The sequence below is a fragment of the Hyaena hyaena genome, unplaced genomic scaffold (genome assembly GCF_003009895.1).
Source record: "Hyaena hyaena isolate Hyena2069 unplaced genomic scaffold, ASM300989v1 scaffold_148, whole genome shotgun sequence".
In the NCBI taxonomy this organism is placed as follows: Eukaryota; Metazoa; Chordata; class Mammalia; order Carnivora; family Hyaenidae; genus Hyaena; species Hyaena hyaena.
Window position 1 is genome coordinate 476610 of NW_024080780.1, and position 17561 is coordinate 494170.

At 48.3% G+C, this 17561-nt stretch overlaps 1 protein-coding gene across 1 annotated transcript in view; it reads left to right on the forward strand.

The window, feature by feature from the left end:
* Nucleotides 1–17561, forward strand: part of OTULINL (OTU deubiquitinase with linear linkage specificity like) — a 29829-nt gene that overhangs the window by 3764 nt on the left and 8504 nt on the right. The gene's annotated exons all lie outside the window — the stretch shown is intronic.

The window sequence follows — 17561 nt, forward strand, 5'->3', positions numbered from 1 at the left end:
CTTCCCACCTAGACCTTTCTACTAACAAAAAGATGTGTTCCTCAGTACCATGGAATACATTATTCCAAAGCCATTCAAGGATGACTTTATGTACAAAGCAGCTGCTTTTGATCCACCGAATTCTGTCTTTGCCTCGTTCCCTTGGGCACTCATAGGTACCACACTCGGTAGACAAGTGAGTTTACCTGGTGAGCACTTCTGTGTTTAAAGGGAGAGGGGGTAGGTCAGAACAGCTAAGGACCAGGCAGCTGGGCCCTGGCCGGGAGAGCGATGAGAATCGGGGTGGGGGGGCGGGGAGTGCGCATACATTCCCTCCTCAACTCAGACTACAGAGGGTGCTAGGAATTGTGATCTTATTCTAGAACCAGTGCCTTCCAAGCCTCTGCTCTCAAGGACTTAGACAACGAGCAGAGGGGGTGCTGGCAGTGGCCAGGGGGTGCCAAGGAGGAGAAGGGGTCCTTTGTGTGCTAGTTGTAACCTTAAAGAGAAATATTTCCCTTCTTTAAAAGATAGGTCGAAGGCCTAGGAACAAAAGCAAACAAACAAAACCCAAACGCTACAATTAAAAACACACGCGACAGAACGCCTAAAACCAAACGGTCCATAGTTGGTATTCTCTTGCCAGCCTGTTTGCCCCACTTTTACCCTGTTTGCCCCATCTGTGAGATGGATTAAATGCCAAATAAAATGTAAATTCTGGCACTGAGTGTTGTGGCTAAGTAGAAATCTTTGCCAATCTTTGATTGGCACAGTTATGCATTTGAAAATCACCTTTCCCCTGGCTCCCCGGAGTGGGTGGCCACCTGTGGCACCCCGTGGTGTCCTTGCCACGGGAGCGGTGGGCATTTGAGGTCTCCTCACGGTGCTGGCCACAGAGACACTGCCCGTGGGTAGTCTTATGTAATCTTTACAACCACCACTCTGAGGCTCGGAAAGGTTATGGAATTTGCTCAAAGTTTCCAGCTAAGAAGTGGTGGCCAGGATTCCAGCCCCGGCAGCGTGGCTCCACCCAAAACCAGTACTTAACCACCCGCCTCGTCTGCCTCCCGAAACACGGCTCAGGCTTACACCTACGAGTGCTCTCTTCCTGGGTCACTGCCCCGCATTGTGGCTGTTCTCCATTAAAGCTGGGTTCCCATTGTATGCCCTTGTCGTCGCTCCCATAACTCACAGGTCTGGGGTGCAGGAGAATTGAGATTATGACAAAGTCATCATGATCCAGCTGAAACTTGCAACATACACGGTTGCTTCTTTGTAGCTATTAAAGCCCCTTCACCAACGGTCTCTGAGCAGAGCGAGTTGGTCACTGGGCTGGTGTATTTGACCTTTGCCTCCGGTCCACTTGATCTTTTGGCAAATGTTCAGTTACTTAAAACAATCGTTCTTAGAACTGAGGTGGGACACACACTTACTGATGTGTAATTCACTTAATGCAAGAACATAGAAATGTTATTTCACGAGAAATCAACAGAGAAAAGTGTTTGTTAATGCACTCGTTTTTGACTGTAATCTCTTGTTCTGGTCATGCCACATTTTTGTACTTTCTCATTTAATTGGAGCCAGAAGAGACAGGTGGCGTCGTGTTTAAAATAAGACAGGGTGTTTTGTTCATTTCTAGGAAACTAAGGACTATCGTCTGTTTGTACTGTTGCTGGGATTCTCAGGTAATAAACAAAAATCTCAGACACTGTAGCATGTAAAATGCCATGCTTGATAAATCTCTGAATTAAGAATTTAATAGTGAGCCTTTTGTTGTTGATTTAGCCATATATCTATGACTTTGAGTCTATGTGGGACTGTGGATGATAGGTATATAGTAATTTAAAATACTGTATTAGCTCTCTCTCCGCTTGCCCTGTAATTGGCTTTTATGAATGTTAGGGTTAGTCTTCGAGCCAAGGGAATAATAATGTAATTGAAAATTGGTTTCTCAAGAGATCCCCATCTCACTCCTCCAATTCAGAGAGAAGTGGGATCTGATTCAAAGTCAAGGGTTAACTGTCAAAAGGAGAGGCATACTGCCCTCTCTAGTTCCCATTACAGTGGACATGAGCCCCCGCTCTCTCTCTCCTGGGACAGCCTCAGTAGGTACAAACAGGAAGGAGGTGGAGAGGGGAGTTGGTGGTGGGAGCTCATCGGGCAGGGGTCTTTGAACAACTTGTGTCTCTAAGTCAGGGCAGCGAGTTCCCAGAGCCTTTGGTCCCCCAAGTTTAGGAGAAGCGAACTGAATCCCTTCTTGCCTGGTAAAGAGAGAATCGTTCTCTTAAGTCTTAGAGTAACACCTGGTCCAATGTGGGCAGAATTGTGCACCTGTGACAGGAAGGCCTCACCGCTCCCGGGAGCGGCAGGGAAACTGCGTACTCTGTGCTTTCCTGGCCCCGTGTCCTAGGTCCTTAGGTAGGAATGCCCTGGAGGAAGCAGGATGGCTTATAGGAAGGGGGAAGTGGAAGAGATGGCGAGCCAGTGCCGGCGCGGATTCAATATAATCAGGCACCATCTAGATATAAAGGTCTGGATGGTGCTGACGCCAGCTCTTTGTCATTTTACTGGGCATTTGAAGATGAACTTGGGGTTCAGTTTGTAGCTGAGGATGAGGTTGGCCCCTTACCTTGAAAAGCAGTTGTAGCCAATGGAATTATGAATAGAAGGGGGGGGTGCCTCAGTTTTGCACCTGAAGCAGCGTCAGACTTGGGCATGTCGATGCCTTCTCTGCAATCTGAAGCAGAGAGAACAGTCGCTCGAACCGAGAGAGTTTATGAGGTTCGTTTCACCCACGATGTCTCCATTTTGTTTTTTAAATATTTGTCAAGCTCCCTTTTGGTAAACCCAGCTGACTGTTGGGACAGAGGCCTGGCACGGCAAATGCGCGTTGGCCTGTGCTGTCTTGTTGTTTTCGCTTTAACATTCCAGCATTGTCGCCCATTTATGCCTCATTGGTTCATTCATCCAAAATGTGGAGCCGGTAACCTGTGAAGGTACAGTGCTCCTTCTCGCTCCCTCCCAGGCTCTTCCTCAACCTTGCTTTAAAAAAAATCATGGCGTGTTTTAGAAACTGGTCACCTCCAGGGAAGTGCTGGCGTGAGAGTCTGTAGAGCAGAGCACGGCTTCTAAGGGTCGGAGTAGTTGCTGGCATTGTCACCGTCTCGTGTGACTTCTGTACGTGTTCAGGGCATCTTTCCTGTGGTGCAAGTTGTGAGTAATGTTTTTGTTTTTGTTTTAAGGTTTATGTATATTTGAGAGAGAGAGCGTGAAGGGGAGGGGCAGAGAGAGAGGGGACAGAGGATCCGAAGCAGACTCCCCACTAACAGCACAGAGCCCAATGCGGGGCTCAAACTGACAGAACCATGAGATCATGACCTGAGCCCACGTCAGACGCTGAACCGACTGAGCCGCCCAGGTGTCCCGTTTTGAGTAATGTTTTTTTTTTTTAAATGTTTATTTCTGAGAGAGAGAGAGTGAGAGACAGCGTGAGCACGGGAGGGTCAGAGAGAAAGGGAGACACAGAACCTGAAACAGGCTCCAGGCTCTGAGCTGTCAGCACAGAGCCCGACGCGGGGCTCGAACCCACGAACCATCAGATCATGACCTGAGCCAAAGTCCGACGCTCAACCAACTGAGCCACCCAGGGGCCCCTTGAGTAATGTTTTAAGTATAGTTGAACCCACTTGCTTCACAACTACTTAAAATCCTGTGCCTTGTGCCCCAACGTGCCTGTTCCTCCAACATAACTCGGAAACAAGTTAACATGAAGAGCCCTGTGGTGGATGACAGGAAATGGCAGTTAATGGCCTGGCCTCCCTATGTTCATTCACAGAGGAGGAAACTGAGGTGGACCAGACCATGGGCTCCTGACTCTTTGGTGCCTGTTCATCCCACTGCCCTGAAGCCATCCCACTAGGTGGCCACTTCACATTCTCATTTCCTGCTTCATATTTTCACAAGTGTAATTAAGGGAAGAGAAAACACACTGGTGGCTCACCGTTTCTGCACACGTCTTCCCAGTGGACCACCAAGATAGAGGCCGTTAGTTAGGATTAGGTATGGTGGAATAAGACAACAACCCCAAATAAGTGAATCAAGTTTATTTTTCTCATGTCACAGCTCAAAGGTGCACCCCCTCCCCCTTCCAGGCCCGGAATGGGCTCCATGTTGTCAGGGGCCCACTCCCCCATGTCATTTCCACCGTGCATGGCTTCCATGACCAGCTACCTCATGGTCCAAGATGGCTGCTCACCCCCAGTCACCGCACTTACATTCTAGCTAATCGGGAGGAAGGACAAGGAATACGCTCCTCTCAGCAGAGCCTTCTGAAAATTGCACATAATGCGTCTTAGTCAGAATTCACTCACACAGTTACACCTGGCACCTGGCGAGGAGGAAATGTAGCCCGTATTCAAGTAGCCATGTAGGCAGCTGAAAGTCAGGATTTTAGTTCTGTGGAGGAAGAGAGAACAGATACTGAGGGAAACTCTCAGTGTTTGTCATGGAGACGCATGGACCGGGTCCTGATTACATGGAATCCTTTTACTGATTCAACAAATATTTATTAACTGTCTCCTCTGCGCCTGGGCACCAAGAAAGCAGAGGGAAAACAGACACAATCCCAGTCCTTAAGACGCTTACCTAAGTAGGGAGACAGACACTGTTCAAACACAAACACGGTTGTGTAAACCGTGCTAAGTGCTGTGAAGGGAAGAGACGCTGTGTGCTGAGGGAGAGTAACGGGGACTTGAGCAAGCGCGGGGGGTGGGAAAGGGTCAGAGGCTTTGTCCCAGGAAGTGACATTGGAGCTGACAGCCAGAGAAAGAGTCGAGTGGAGGGTATGACAGGCAGAAGAAAGCAGGGGTGAAGGCTGGCGGGAGGCAGGGTGGGCTCTCACGGAGGAACTCCCAGCCAGTGCTCTTGAGCAAAAGCCACAGAGGGGACAGAATGGGGAAGAACCGGGGTCAGACTGCATGGGGCCCCGGAGGAAGGGGGACCGCCATGGCGTGCCGGCCTTGAGGATGTCCTGGGACGGGGAGTTTCAGTGCTAACACAGGGAGGGTCCCAGGCAGGCCGGGACAGGCTGGCCACCCTTGCTGGAGGCCACATTAATAATCAGGTTCCTTGCATTTTAATTTCAGCGAAGTCCCTTTTTAGACAGGCGTAGCTCCGCCGTGGAAAAACAACCAGCTGGTAAAACTCGCCCCCTCCTGTTGGCTGAAAGGAGAGAGGCACAAAACACGAGCAACACGTCTTTCTTTCTTTTTTTTCTTTTTTATGTTTACTTGCTTATTTATTTTGAGAGAGAGAGAGAGCACGCACAAGTGGGGGAGGCGCTGAGAGGAGAGACAGAATCCCAAGCAGGCTCCACATATCAGCACAGAGCCCGATGGGGGGCTCAAACTCACGGACCTCAAGATCATGGCCTGAGCCAGGATCAAGAGTCAGTTGCCCAACTGACTGTTCCCCCGAGGCGCCCCACTTCTTGTGACCAGTGAGACTTTAACCGGCATGATGTCTCCTAACGGAAACCTTGGGAAGTGATTGGCATGTGCTAATATGTGACTTGAGAGACCAGACCGGCTAAGGACGGAGGAGGCCTTACTCCCAGCAGGTCTCAGCGCCGGCAGTACGCTGGGGTCACCTGGGGACCCAGTGAAAGATGGGGGCCTGGGCCTCGGCCCACAAAATCAGAACAGGCACAGGCGGCCCCGGGGCAAGGGAGATTCTCTGCCCCGTCCCAGAGCCCCCGAGACCGGGCATGGGTGCGGATTGCTGGGCACCTCGCAGAACACAGACGAGGCTTGTGGGGGGCCCCGCGGATCTGTACCCCTAAGTGCCCCGGGCAGCAGGGACGTTGCTGGGCCAGAGGCCTGAGTACGTGTCTGTAGGGTCTGATGCGTTTGTTTCGAAGGTTCCTTTTGTGGAGAGTGGAGCTAAAGGGCCGCGTAAAGGTGGAGGGGGAGGTGGGGGGAGAGGAGGAAGACCTGGAGAGGACGGGGGGCTCCGCTTTGTGCCGCCGTCAGGGGTGCGCCCATCTCCGCTTCTCGGTTCCAAAGGTTTGTGGGTTACAGGGTGAGGCTGGTTCCTGGTTCTGGAAGAGCCGGCTCCGATGGCTTCTGGCTGGGATGGGGTAATGGAGAGGTACCCTGACCTCTCACACCTCGTTAGAGGCCTTTCCAGCTCACTTCACGGGCTGCTAGGATCCCGTAAGAAAAGCCAAAATAATAATATTAATAATTAATAATTAATAATAATAATAATGGGAGGAGGAGGAGAAGAGGGAGAAGAAAAGCCAGATTTTAAATAGGAGATGACACACACATTGCATGTAAAAAGGCAACAAAACTAACCAAGCAAACAAAAACCACCACTGGCTGTGGAGTGGAAAATGGCTTTGGAAAGGGAAGCCAATTAGAAGGATTAGTAACCATTAGCAACAGAGCCCAAAAGGTTCTGATTAATGGAAAAAATCACCTCAGGGCGAAAGTGAAAGGTGGCTTGTGTGAGTGTGCCTTGAGTTCTCTCCTGGTCACATTTCATAAATGCCTGGGAGGTGGAAGACAGCCTTCATCTTTAAGGGTCTAAGAGTTGAGGGGCGCCTGGGTGGCTTAGTCGGTTAAGCGTCCGACTTCCGCTCAGGTCATGATCTCAGGGCTCACGTATTCAAGTCCCATGTCGGGCTCTGTGCTGACAGCTCAGAGCCTGGAGCCTGCTTAGGATTCTGTGTCTCCCTCTCTCTCTGCCCCTCCCCAGCTTGTTCACGGTCTTTCTCTCTCTCTCAAATATAAACAAACATTGAAAAAGTTATAAAGGTTGAGAGTGTGCGATCAAAGCCCTGGCGGGTTGAGGCAGTGAACCAGATCCAGGAACATGAACTTGAGCAGGGTTACGTGTCTACTCCTAATCTAAAAAGCACAGAGCCTGCACGCAGGCTCTGTGTGCTTCCCTTGCCAGGTTCTGGACGAACTAAAAGGTGGCCATGAGGAGTCAGAGATTTTTAAAATGTCAGCTCAGTGATAAAACCTGCATGCCCCGCTTGTGTGGCCCGATGGGCTTGCTAAGCCTTGCCCGAGCTGAGCTCACGCCTGAAGGTCACTCCCTGCCGGCAATGGAAGAGGGGCTGACCTGAGCAGTTTCTCCCAAATCTGCCCTCAGACCAGGCCCTTGGGAAGGAGGCAGGTGAGAGAGGGCTGGGGCAGGGGCCGGAGCCAGGTGTCCAGGAAAGATGTCCGGCAGGACATCTGAGTTCAGTGGGATGAAAGAGCAGACCCCCCCTCCCCCTTCAGAGGTTGGGAGACTTACTCCAGCAACAGGGCTTTAAGTTGATGGCAGACTAATTGCGTCAGGCTTTTGTTTCTCAGCTATAAGATACTGACTAATACAGTCTCAGGCTGTGTGCCTACTGTGCATCATCTAGAATCAGGTTCAGCAAAGCACAGTCCATGGGGTGAATCTGGTTCTATGGCCTGTGACCTAAGAATGGTTTTGACTTTTTTTAATGGTTGGAAGGAAAAAGAAATCAAACATGGGAAACTTCTATGAAATTCGGCTCTCAGTGTCTGTAAATAAGGTTTTCTTGGAACTCAGCCTCACTGCATGTTGTCTAACGGCTGTTTTTCGGTCAGGGCCCATTTGGGTACTTGGGACAGAGACCAGATGGCAGACAAGCTAAAATGCTTGCTCTCTGACCCTATACAAGAAAACTGGCTGACCCCCGACCGAGAATGAGGGAGTCGTCATGTTTTTGAATTGTCTCCTGGGTGGGTCACGCCAGAACATCGCGTTCTGTCCTGTGGTCCCACTTTAAGTGTGGAATGGGTTCAGAGGAGAATGACCGGGACGATGAAAAGATCCCTCCCCGCCCCTCCGCCCCAGCCTGGGTCATAGGACTGATTGAGACAACGGGAATGCCCAACCTCGAAGAGAAGCAAGCACAGTGGAAATGATAGCTGCCTTCTACGGTTGTGCTTGTTAATTGTTTTGAATTCTTAGAAGAGAATTGCTCCAGGAAGGCAGTTATGAGGTTAATTGAAAGGGCACTGACCTTGAGTCAGAGCCTGTTGGTTCAAGTTCAGACTTCTACTTGCTTTCTCTGGGCTTCAGTTTCTTCATCTCAAAACTGATGGGGTGCACGTGACGGCCCATCAGATGACCAGGTCCACAGCGAATTAAGATTCCGCCTTCACCTCAGAGGTGTTTTCAGGCCAGCAGAGGACACAGTCACAAATATGCCTAACTGACCCGTGGTGTAGACCGAGTGTGGCAGCCAGGGGCGGGGGTGGGGAGAGCACTCTGTCTACACCCCTCTGCAGAGCGGCTGGTGTGAATCGACCTTGGAGAACAAGTGGAACTCCAGCCTTCGCCCAGAGCATTCTGTGATCCTGTGAAAGACTTGAAGTGTGTTGCACAGAAGAGCAATCTGACATGTTCCTCATGACTCCGAGCAGTAACGATTCGAGCTGTGGCTGCAGATCTGAGCACGCCCGCCTCCTGCTCAGGGACTTTCCCTGCTCGGCAGGCAGCATCGGCATCTCTAACGGGGTCTACAGGCCCAGCTGCGCCCAGCCCCTCACCTGCCTGGCCTTGTGAACTCCTGCGTCTCCGCGGGGCTCCGCTCTGGCTCCCGGGGGACCCGGTCAGGTACCCACGTGACCTCTGCTGACGGAGCCACGTTTCTGTGGAGCATTGGCTCCGTCGTGCCCCTGAAAACAAGGAGAGGTCAGCTTGCGTCGGCGATTATGACACCAGCTCTTGGCCTGGGTTCGGCCTGCAAGAGGAGCTTCTTCTATATTCATTGAGTAATGATAGACTTTGATCAATGAAGAGAGAAATATTCCAGAAAAGGAAGTGGTCTCCCACACATGGGAGCGAGTTCCCAGCCCCAGAGGGGCAGGGGAGATTGTCACAGGGACGCAGGGGGAGAGTTTCCATTTGCACTGTGGTTACATGCACACTTTCGTGGCTGGTGTTTAATTTCGTTCACCCCTCTGTTATCACTGATGGTCTCCTCCACTAGGGAGGTGTTTTGAGATTCTTGAAGCTCAGTGGTTTGGCTGAGGTCCTGCAGTTAGAAAATGGCAGAGTGAAGACAGACTTGCCGGCTGGTTCCGCCAGGTCAGGGCCAAGGAGAGTGTCTGGGTGGATCAGGTGATCCTGGAGTGTTGAGACTTTTCTCCAGAAGGAGTTACAACTTGCTGGTCCACAGAAGCCTATCCCACCTCACAGCTCTTGTATTTTTATAGTTGGGAGGGTTCAAAATCCCCTACGCATGATTAGAAGATTAAACTTCTCTTTTAAAGTGATGGATTGCAGTTAACTCCCCTGAACTTGTGCCCTAGTAAATGGAAAAACTCTGAGCTATGACATTGTTACACACACACGCACACACGCACAGCCCTGTGAGTGTTTGGCAAGGAGCAGTTTCCTGTTGTATTTACTGACATTCAGTTTAACAGGAGCCTTGGGTAAAAACATGCCCAGTCCCGTGGGGACTGTGCTCCGAGCCTAAGTGGGTTGCATGACAGGGTTACAGCTGAATGTCTCACTGGTCATGACTTTCTAGATAAAAACCTTCCCCTTGGTGGCTCTCTTCCTTAGTGATACAGATCTTGCACTTTTTGGTTATAGTCCTTTACTAAGTGGAAGATTGTCATTGCTTAATTGAGCAGAATTCATATTGAAATTTACAAAAGCTTACAAAGCCTTTTGCCCTCGCCCTTGTTAAGAGGGGTTTTTTTTTTTTCCCCTCTGTAACTGATAGGAAAACAAACAGCTAGCCTGTGAATTTTCAAGAAGCAAGACCACTTAAGCCTGGTCCTTTCCACCGCTGTGCTGACTTGTAAAGATTCTCCGGCAGTCCCCCCGAGCTCCAGATGACTGAGAAGCCTTGCTGCCATCCCAGGATTTGTTCTGTGTGTTTATCCTTGGGCTTGCATCCTGCTTAGTTTAGTTGTTTGGACTAACGTACATTATGTTGCTTTATTCGCCAGCCTCTCGGTTTCTCAGAATTAACCTCAGAGAGAGACGACCGGCTTGGGGATGGAGGCCTGCCTGCCACGTGGGCGTCGAGCTCACAGCAGCTGGCGTTATTTTGCGTCCCTGCAGCGAGACCCCCTCCCTCCCCAACGCCAGATGTGCTGACCCTGGGTCGCGCAGGTCGGGGCTCTGTGGGCCTAGACAAGCCGGCCAGTAGCCCTCCTGACGGGAGGGCATCTTGTCACTTCACCATGAGCTCCTTCAGGACAGAGCATATGACTTTCCGCTGCCTGCCAGCCCAGGGTGAGGGTTTGCGGGGAGAAAGTGTAACCAGAGAAAGACTAGCAGGAGAGAGGAAGGCCCTTCCAGACCTTCCTGGGTCCTGGCACCACTGGGCGGATGATCAGACCTCTCTGCAGTACTTCCCACCTTTGGTTAGAATAACCCGAAAGCCACATTCACTTTTTCAGAGCAGATGGTGCTCCACGACTCAGCTCAGAAAAGTGTGAAAAGCTTACCAACGCCTCTTTGTCCAGGTTACCCACCAACCGCTTCACTCCTCTGGCTGCAGAAAGTGTGAAGCTGTCCTGGGGCCCCACCTGGCCCCCCTCTGCTCCCTGATCCATCAGTCTGTTTCTCTAGGGCTCTGTCTCCCCTGCCTCCTGCTAATTAACCATAATGTGGAATTGACGCAGAAGGAGGAGCTGTTGAAGTCATTAAATTACATATAGTATCTTTTTTTTTTTAACAAGATGACATTAATGCATGTATTTCTTCACTCCTTCTGCTCTCAAACATCTAAATTAAATTGCCTTTTACGTCTTTTGGCTCAGGCCTCATCTCCCCCCTCCGTGGCCCACTAGGTAGCCCCTGATCTGCTTTCAGGAGAAAGTCAATAGCCGGATGCAGCTGGCTGTGTAGACGTATGGAGGGAGAGGTGCCGTGGTTGGCTGCACCATGAGTAAGATTGGGAGAAAAGTGGAGGCAGGGACGGATGGGCTCTCTGGGCCAAGGAAACCACTGGATGTTTTGAGGGTGAGGGAGACCCTGAGGAGTTTCCATGAGAAGGAGCCCAGGGCCCCGGGGTGGGGGTAGGGGAGGGGGGCCTGCCATGTGCATAATCACTCTGTTTCCGCTCTTCAGTGTCTTTTGGTTTTGTTTTCAGGGTTTGTTTTTTTTTCTTTCTTTTTGGTTTCCTGTGTTAATGTTTGAATTTTTTCAGCTTTGGTACATTTTAGGGAATGGAAAAAATTCTAAGTAGAATTTTACCACAAAAGGTGGCTCTCTTTTTTTTTTTTTTTTTTTTCCTTTTCAGTTCTAGTCAGTGGTCTCGTCTGCCATATACAGTTTGAGCGATGGCAGATCCGATTTTACTTTCAGGTAGCCCCGTTGTTGACTTCAGGACTCCGGTGCAATCACTCACGGATGTAACTACTGAAGGATAACTCCTTCCCACAGTGTGCGTGGGGGTCTTTCACGGGTCTTCGTGCTGAAGATCGGGGGGATGTGTGAGACCTAATTAATCCACTTGCCAGTAGGACAGAAATGTATGGCGGCCTCGTTGCAGTCACCACTTGGGTTGTCCATTCCAAAAGTACTAAGCCCGGGTCCTCTTGGCCGGGGGAGGGGAGGCTGGGCCCGGGCTGAATTCTCCCCGAATTCTCTCCCTGGGCTGGTGCACAGAGGACCCCCGTGAAGAGCCTGACATGAAAGACTTTATCCCCTGTCAGCTGTATTTGGGGAAATGAGATTTGACTCATGAGATCATCCAGGTCAAGTTCGTGACAGTGTTTGGCAAGGCACCGCATTTGTGGTACTGTCTACGTCTGTTGCTTTGGAGTTATAAACTGGTTATTGACACACGCGGGAAAAATTTTGATTTTCATTCTCTTTTTAAAGAGTCTCAGTTCCACATGCCGTAGCAAAGTTAATTTGAAGACTTACTAGCTGCCTCAGTGACAGACAGGTGGCCGAGTGACGAGGTACGCTCTCTGGCACCATGTTGCCCCGCCTTGGAATTCCAGCTTTACCACTTACGTATTTAACCTTTCTCTCCCTTGCACCCTCATCTGCAAAATCAGGGTGGTTAGAGTAGTAGCAATAAGGCTAATAATCCACACGGACTGGAGACTTAGGCTTTGTCAGGCGGCTTGCTCAGCGCTTCCCTAACGTTTCCACTCAGCCTCACAACCAGAGGCACAATCCCAGACCAAAACCGCACTGCCCCGTGTGACTGTGCAGGAAGGATCATGAGGGCCAGCGTGGCATTCCCTGTGTTCCAGGCACTGTCGCATCGTGTGGAGAAGCAGAAGCCCAGTGCAGGGCCGGGTGGGGGCCAGGGCCTCCTGACCACAGTGGGGCAGCCTTTGCAGGAGCAAGTGAGAGAATTACTTTAGTTTTTTTTAAGTTTATTTATTTATTTTGAGAGAGAGTGAAAGTGAGAGAAAGCGCACATGTGCAGAGGGGAGGGGCAGGGAGAGAGAGAGAGAAAGAGAGAGAGAGAATCCCAAGCAGGCTCTGAGCTGACAGTGCAGACTTGAACTCTGACGCAGGGCTCGAACTCATGAACCATGAGATCACGACCTGAGCCGAGACCAAGAGTTGGACGCTTAACTGACTGAACCACCCAGGCGCCCCAAGAGAATGACTGGAAAGCACATAGCATGGCTCTGGCTTATATTTTAATTATCAACGGAGCCATACTTTTCCCTTCTAAAACACTGCACTTCCTCTCCTTAGATGAAGAAGCCCCACTCCTTATGATATTTTCATATACGGTATGGACACAGCAGGATTGTCTGTGAGCTGCAGCCACTTACCCGGGACTTCAGGGGCCCCACTACCAGCTCGCTCCCTGGCACCCACACCAGCTGCCACGTTCATGCGCCCTGGTCCTTCTTTGGTTTGAGTCACTTGACCACGAACTGCCAGTTAGGTAGGGGGAAGCCAGGAGTTTAAGTTTGTATTCTAGGTTTGCACGGAAAAGGCGTACTGAGCCCTCGCATGTTTTTTTTTTTTTCTAATAAGTTGATCATATCCCTTTCCTGGGTTGGAGGTGTGCTTAATTTCGAGGATAAGGGCAGCAGGCTAAGGAAGTGTGTTGTGTGTGTGTGTGGGAGTGAGGAGAGCCATCTCTGCCCTGGAAGCCCTGGGCAGCAGCCATGGAATGGCCTCGTGCTCGGGAGAAGGCCTGGCTTAGGGACTCAAATCAAGTTCCCAGAAGGCGTGCCAGTAACTCCACAACTGTAATGTGGTGGTTAGTCTGTGACAGATGACAGCAGTGTGCCCCACGGAGGGCGCGGCTGCCAGACCCCACCTCAGTGACGGCAGGCCCGCCAAGTCCACACAAACACAAGCACCACCCAGTGGGAAATAGGCAGATGCTCTAAAAGGCTCTTCCTGGAAGAAGAAATGTGAATTGTTCCTACGGAAATGCACACGGCTGTGAGAAATCGACCAGAACTGGGGCTCAAGGACATAGGGACACTCGTACACGTGAAGGGGGTGCGGTAGGCGGTTTGTTTTGGAAGGTGCTTTGGCAATATCTGTCAAAACTAAAAATGTACACATCCTTCCTTGATCCAGGGTTTCCCTTCTTAAAATTATCCTAAAAGCTACTGGGAGCCCACAAGGACTACTGGGGGATAATGTCGTTCTCAGCAGTGTTTGTAAGAGTGAAAAACGGGAAATAATCCAGATGGTTTGTTGGTAAGGCAGTGTATTATGTTACATATATGATGCTCTTTCATTTTTAAATTTTTTTTTGAGAAAGAGAGTTGGGGAGGGGTAGAGAGAGATAGAAAGAGGGAGAGAGAAAATCCCAAGCAGGCTCCATGCTATTGGCACAGAGCCCAATGCAGGGCTCAGTCCCACGAACCATGAAATCATGACCTGAACCAAAATCAAGAGTCGGCTACGTAACCAGCAAAGCCAGTCAGGGACCCCATATGATGGGTTACATGTCTACTAAAATATTATGCATTCTTTAAAAAGAATAATGTAGATCTATATGTAGTTAAATAAAAAGATGTCTAATGTGTATGAAGAGAAAAAACAAACTGTAAATCCATGTGTAATATTCCATTTTTCTAGGAAAAGTTTATAAATACATTTAAAAATTATGTGTTGCATAGACAAAGTTCTAATTCTTCCTGAATTTAAGGAGTTACTAAAAGTATTTACATATGTCAGAATTTTTCACAGTTGGGAAATCACTGTGAATTAATAAAAATCTAAATTGTAGATGTAAAGGCAGCATAGCTTTACATTTTTAAACAACTTACACAAAGTTTTACTAAATATCTAGGCAGGAGTAAGTGTATAGTGAAGAGCTAATGAATTATTCTAAACAGATGAGTACGTGTTTTTGAAAATGTCCTTTTAAACTGAGAGCTTTCCCCCTGAGATCAGGAACACGACAGAGATGTCCACTCTGACCACTGTTTAACATAGTACTGGAAGTCCTAACATCAGCGTCAGACAAGAAAATGAAATAAAAGGCATAAAAATTGTCAAAGAGGTAGTCAGACTTTTACGTTTTGCAGCTGACATGATACTCTACCTAGAAAACCCAAAAGACTCCACCAAAAAGCTCCTAGAACTGATACAGGAATTCAGCAAAGTCTCAGGATACAAAATCAATGTACAGAAATTGGTTGCACTTCTATACACCAATAATGAAGTGACAGAAAGAGAAATCAAGAAATCGATCCCATTTACAATTGCACCAAGAACCATAAAATACCTAGGAATAAACCTAACCAAAGATGTAAAAGAGCTGTATGCTGAAAACTATAGAAAACTAACAAAGCAAATTGAAGAAGACACAAAGAAATGCGAAAATATTCCATGCTCATGGATTAGAAGAATAAATATTGTTAAAATGTCTGTACTGCCCAAAGCAATCTACACATTCAATGCAATCCCAATCAAAATTGCACTGGCTAGAACAAACAATCCTAAAATTTGTATGGAACCACAAAAGACCCCCAATAACCAAAGTAATGTTGAGAAAGAACACCAAAGTGGGAGGCACCACCATCCCAGACATTAGCCTCTACTACAAAGCTGTAATCACCAAGACAGTATGGTATTGGCACAAAAACAGCCACATAGACCAATGGAATAGAACAGAGAACTCAGAATTAGACCCACAAATGTATGGCCAACTAATCTTTGACAAAGCAGGAAAGAGTATCCAATGGAAAAAAGACAGCCTCTTTAACAGATGGTGCTGGGAGAACCGGACAGCAACATGCAGAAGAATGAAACTAGACCACTTTTTTACACCATATGCAAAAATAAACTCAAAATGGATGAAAGACCTGAACGTGAGACAGGAAACCATTAAAACTGTAAAGGAGAAAACAGGCAACAACCACTTTGAGCTCAGCCGCAGCAATTTCTTGCTCAACACGTCTCCAAAGGCAATGGAATTAAAAGCAATAATGAACTATTGGGACCTCATCAAGATACAGAGCTTCTGCACTGCAAAGGAAACAATCAACAAAACTAAAAGGCAACTGATGGAATGGGAAAAGATATTTGCAAATGACATATCGGTTAAAGGGTTAGTATCCAAAATCTATAAAGAGCTTACTAAACTCAACACCCCAAAAAACAAACAAATCAGTGAAGAAGTGGGCAGAAGACATGAATAGACACTTTTCCAAAGAAGACTACCAGATGGCCAACAGACACATGAAAGATGCTCAACGTCCCTCCTCATCAGGGAAATACAAATCAAAACCACACTGAGATACCCCTCACACCAGTCAGAGTGGCTAAAATGAACAACTCAGGAAACTACAGATTCTGGCGAGGATGCGGAGGAACGGGAACTCCCTTGCACTATTTGTGGGAATGCAAACTGGTGCAGCCCCTCTGGAAAACAGTGTGGAGGTTCCTCAAAAAATTACAAACAGGACTACCCAATGACCCAGGAATAGCACTGCTAGGAATTTATCCAAAGGATACAGGAGTGCTGATCACAGGGGCACATGTTTATAGGGCTGCTTTCAACAATAGCCAAACTATGGAAAGAGCCTAAATGGCCACCAACTGATGAATGTATAAAGAAGATGTGGTTTATATATGCAGTGGAATACTACTTGGCAAGGAGAAAGAATGAAATCATGCCATTTACAGCAACGTGGATGCAACTGGAGGGTGTTAGGCTAAGTGAAGTAAGTCAGTCAGAGAAAGACAGGTGTGTATGTTTTCACTCATGTGGAACTTGAGAAACTTAACAGAAGACTGTGGGGGAAGGGGAGAGGCAAAATAGTTACAAACAGAGGAAGGGAGGCAAACCATAAGAGACTCTTAAATACAGAGAACATACTGAGGGTTGGTGGGGTGATGGGGGGAGGGGGAAATGGGTGATGGCATGGAGGAGAGCACTTGTTGGGATGAGCACTGGGTGTTGTATGGAAGCGATGAATCATGGGAATCTACCCCCCAAACCGAGAGCACACTGTACACACTGTATGTTAGCCAGTTTGACAATAAATTATATTTTTAAAAAATAGCAACCAACATAAAAAAATGTCCTTTTAAGTAATTGCAAATATGTCTATTTTTATTTACTGGTAATTTTATTTCTTTGTTTGCCAGTAAATTCTTTACTTGTGAGAGTTTAAATGTATATCAAGTATCTGTGTGGTCAAAAATGCTAAAAGTTGGGCACCTCGCTGGCTCACTTGGTGGAGCATGTGACCCTTGTACTTGGGGTCATGAGTTCAAGCCCCACACTGGGTGTGGAGACTACTTTTTTTTTTTTAAAAAGCTAAAATTGTAGATTCTGAATTGCTGAGACTTTTGCTACCATTAATTACTGGAATTTTACTAAACCTTGTGCCAGGGAGAGAACGATTTCACAACGATCCCCAGGAGGTTTGGCCACTATTCAAAAGTTCTCTTCCTCATTTGTACTTCGGCATTTTACATGCTCAAGCATCATATAATTGGGAATGTGCTGCACATAGTAAGATATTGCAAGTATGCAGTTGGAGCTCTCGAGGCCCATTCATTCTCTCTGGTCAAGTCAGGAACTGCAGCATGGACCATATGCAGCACCTCCGTCTCTACCTCACAGGTCTGCTCAGAGCTCCACTTCTTGGAAATGATGTCATGTGCCTGAGGTTTGGACCACTCATTGTATGTGTTGAGGGGATGCCATCTGTCATGGATCCTAATAATTGAAGAATATCCAAGTGACTTTAGGGGCGCCTGGGTGGCTCAGTCGGTTGGGCATCCAACTTTGGCTCAGTTCATGATCTCACGGTTCGTGGGTTTGAGCCCAACGTTGGGCTCTGTGCTGATGCTAGCTTGGAGCCTGGAGCCTGCTTCAGATTCTGTGTCTTCCTCTCTCTCTGCCCCTCTCCTACCTGAGCTCTGTCTCTCTCTCTCAAAAAATAAATAAACGTTAAAAAAATGTTTTAAAAAAAAAAAAGAATAAGTGGCTTTAAAATTTCTAAAAAGGGCGTGGGAGGCACCTGGGTCACTCAGTCAATTGAGTGTCCAACTCTTGATTTCAGCTCAGGTCATGTGGGATTGAGTCCCTCACTGGGGCCCACACTGAGCATAGAGCCTGCTTGAGATTC